Genomic DNA, 4,195 nt, shown 5'->3' on the forward strand with positions numbered 1-4,195 from the left:
GAACCATACTGCATATCTATCTGTAAACATGAAGGAGCGTTAAGTTCTAAAGATCAAACTCATCATAACGACAATACATATTTTCATCCCGCCTTTCCACTAGTCTTCGCAAGACTAGTTGTTTACTGATGTGAACTGCCAAAAACAAGCTGTTTCTCATCCTTGTGATCGAATTCTGGATTCAGTGGATGTAAGAGAATCCTGCTTCGAAAACGGATTCTTCTTACACCATACGCAGTTTCAGAAACCAGGGTTTCCTGAATCTACATTAACACTGATCGAAACTTCGTGCCAAAAAATACGTTCTTCATTTGCATTTATTGAAAGATAGCTTCAGACACCTTTGTGCATTGCAAATCTGTCATGCATTCATACGAATTCCCCCTGAATAACACCATCTTGAATCTCCAAACCATGAGTGTCCCTAACGAGACTGTTTCACTAGCTCAAGTTCAAGCTGTTCCATGAACACGTAACTTCATTCCCGTTCAACAGTACAAGCAAATCCCGAATCCTTCATATATCTAAGACCATATACATGGGCTCCTATCATCTGAAAAAGAATTATCATAATTTTCACCGAACTTGATCTATCTATCAGTCTCCACGAGAAGATAAACCTTCATTAATAACATATATTTTCAGGTCCCTTTGAGTTGTTGTCCACATCGTACGTTCCAACAACAATTGCGTCTCTATATCCGCTGGAAATCATGGAATAGTTGATCGACACGCCTTGCTCACCTAGCGTGACAAGGGACTCAGTTTGTGCTAACAGAAATTGTAACGAAAATGGCATAACTTGGCTGGGTAGCGAAGTGTACCCTCGCTCGAAGCCTTGGCAGTTCGTGTTGTATCGACGTGTCGAGGTTCATTACTCATTCCTATGTTGTTTTCCTTCGCCTGTACCTGAACCTAGCAGCCAGCCACTTTAAATGCATAACACATTAAGGTCAGCTGGGAGACGAGCTGGTCCGATGACTCGGGTTAATGCGACCAACACCATCTTGTAAATGAAATTCGAGATGCACAGATCCTCATTAGCGTTAAGCAGCATGATTTTTGAAGATATGTGATAATGTTTATAATTTCAAGCAAACATACAGAAGAGAAACTCTCATTATGGAATTACAGGGAGACGATTTGTAATGTCGACCCATTATAAACGTTACTGTCAGGTAGCGTCGTGTATATATCTATATCTATCTATCTATCTATCTATCTATCTATCTATATATATATATATATATATATATATATATATATATATATATATATATATATATATTGGAAGGGATCACAATTTTGCGCGTGATCAAGATATTCCTATGAGTCCACGGGGAAAATGAATAACGAAAAGTTCCCAAGTGCACTTTCGTGTAATAATCACATCATCAGGGAAGATACAAGAAAGTAAAATAAATCACTTGATTACAACGAAGAGACGTAGCTATGACGCCATTTGGTAAGCAATGTGACTCAGTCACTTGTTTACCAAATGGCGTCCTAACTACGTCTCTTCCTTGCATATCAACTGACCTTCATACTATTCGCCATTTCCCGCGTTAGCGAGGTAGCGTTAAGAACAGAGGACTGAGCCCTTGAGGGAATATCCTCACTTGGCCCCTTCTCTGTTTCTCTTTAAGAAAATTACAAAACGATCATTCCCTTACGGCATTATGCCAGATTTGAACCCTCGTGCACAAGGGCTTTACGTCGTACTCAAGGGTTGTACCGTCGCACTCGAGGTCTATCCGTCGCACTCGAGGTTCTATACCGTCGCACTCGAGGTCTGTAACGTCGCACTCGAGGTCTGTAACGTCGCACTCGAGGTCTCTAACGTCGCACTCATGAAACTAACATTTCTCAGTGATCATGATGAAGGTGATGTACAGAAGGCTATCATAATAACCTCTTCTGTGCCATGGATGTTTATAAATTCTATTTCATAATTTGTCTTTACTCAGTTATCCTGAGGAATCGTCTCATAACCACTATATCTGCCACTGTAATGGAACGCAGTGTGAGGATATATGGTAACTTTAAGTTTAAAAAGTTGTTCATTTGGTATAAGTATACTGTAGCTGAATAGCGAAATATTTTCGTATGCTCAGTAGTAATAATTCCTTGCCAGGTTCGTTGCTTTAATAAACTAAAAACATTTAATTGCCATACATATCACTGCAGAGAATCATACAATTTTAACTGCTTCTGTATAAACAATATACTTCCTCATGAAAGAAATTTATAGTTTCATATATTCTATTTATCATCACAAAGTTTTAAAATGGAAGAGGAATATTCATATATTCTTTCGATATTAATCTGGTTGATGAACGAAAGTAAAATAAATCAACCGTCCTCACCAGGTTTTACAGAATAAGATAATATGAATTCATAAAAGTCTTTTTCAGGCAGAAGTTGGTCTTCCCTCGTATGTCCAACATGCCAGCTCTCTCCTGCCACCTCTCGTCCTCCTCATTCCAACTTGCTGATCGTCCTACATCGTCAGCATCTTTCCATCTCCATCTTCCTTCCTGATGCTCTCCAACATTTCCTCCGTGGTTCTTTCCTTGTTCCTTCCCTCAAACACCTTCTTCCCGTTCCAGGATGATCAAAACATTCCACCCACACGACTCCATACGTGTGTGTATTTTTCTTGATTTTTTTCAAAAAATAGATTTCCCTAAAATTTTCATCATAGATGTTTCTACGTGTGCTGAATAAGAATCTATGGTCGAAACCTTAAAATTCGTGTAATTATTCGAGTAATTTCCATATCATGACTTCTCTGCTTGTTTGAATGGACAATATGAATCAAGGATTTGATTTTCATTCTTCAGAGGGCCATTTTGATGTTTGCCCTTGGAAGGGTCGTGCACCACGTCCTCTGGTTCCTAAAGGTCATTAGAAGTTAGTGGATAAAACAATCAGTAACTCAAAAGTCTGCCTGTAGGTGGCGAGTGGCAAATAAAAAATTTGATGGCAAGTATATTATAAGTGATTCCAAATGTCCAACATAGCAACAATAAGGAAGAGGATCCACAGAGGAGCGGTCAGTCATCTGGCAAAATGTTATCAACCATCAGGATACCAGGGCGGCTGAGATGCAGCCACCTTCCGTACATCCTCATGAAGAACATGTTATCATCCAACCCATCCAGTTAAGTCCTAACTCCTACCTCCCTTCACCTCCCTCTATCCCTCCTACACCCATTTCCCAGCACCATACCTCTACCCTCCCCCCCCCCAGCACCATACCTCTACCCCACAAGTACCTTGCTTCTGCCCCACCCTATCCTCCCTCCGCCACCAACCAGTGCCACCCTCCCTCCCTCCCTCCCCAAACAGCACTACAACTGCGACAATATATCTTGCCTGGGTAATGGCTTCTCCGTGACCTTAATACAACGGCTTCCACTCCCGACCTCCGTCTTCCCTCCGCTGCTCCCCTCCCCCCCTCCCTGTCACACCTTCCACTCTCAACTTCCCCCACAGCACATTCCCCTCACACCCTCTGCCCAAGCCACTCCTCCCCCTCCAAGCCTCTCCCTGACCCCCACCCGCTCTCACCTTCTCTTTCAGCACCCTTACCCATCCTGTCTTCTCCCACCCTCGCCCTCAGCACGCCTCCCCCTTCCAACCACTTCCCAGAACCGCCAGCTAATCTTCTCCACTCCCGACCTCTCTCTCTCAATACCACCAACCAACCCTTACCTCTCCCAGCTCTCCCATCCTGACCTGACCCCTTCCCTCTCCCAGCTCTCCCAACCTAACCTGACCCCTTCCTTCTCCCAGCTCTCCCATCCTGATCCCTTCCCTCTCCCAGCTCTCCCATCCTGACCCCTTCTCTCTCCCAGCTCTCCCAAACTGACCCCTTCCCTCTCCCAGCTCTCCCAACCTGACCTGACCCCTTCCCTCTCCCAGCTCTCCCATCCTGATCCCTTCCCTCTCCCAGCTCTCCCATCCTGACATCTTCCCTCTCCCAGCTCTCCCAACCTGACCTGACCCCTTCCCTCTCCCAGCTCTCCCATCCTGATCCCTTCCCTCTCCCAGTTCTCCCATCCTGACCCCTTCTCCCTCATTCGACTCACCTACACTCGACACCCCTCACCCACCCCTCTTAACTCGACCTTCCATTACTCGACTTTCCTTCACTTAACCCTCCTCCCTCCTCCTCCCTCGACCGCACTAT

The sequence above is a fragment of the Panulirus ornatus genome, chromosome 63 (genome assembly GCF_036320965.1).
Source record: "Panulirus ornatus isolate Po-2019 chromosome 63, ASM3632096v1, whole genome shotgun sequence".
NCBI lineage: Eukaryota > Metazoa > Arthropoda > Malacostraca > Decapoda > Palinuridae > Panulirus > Panulirus ornatus.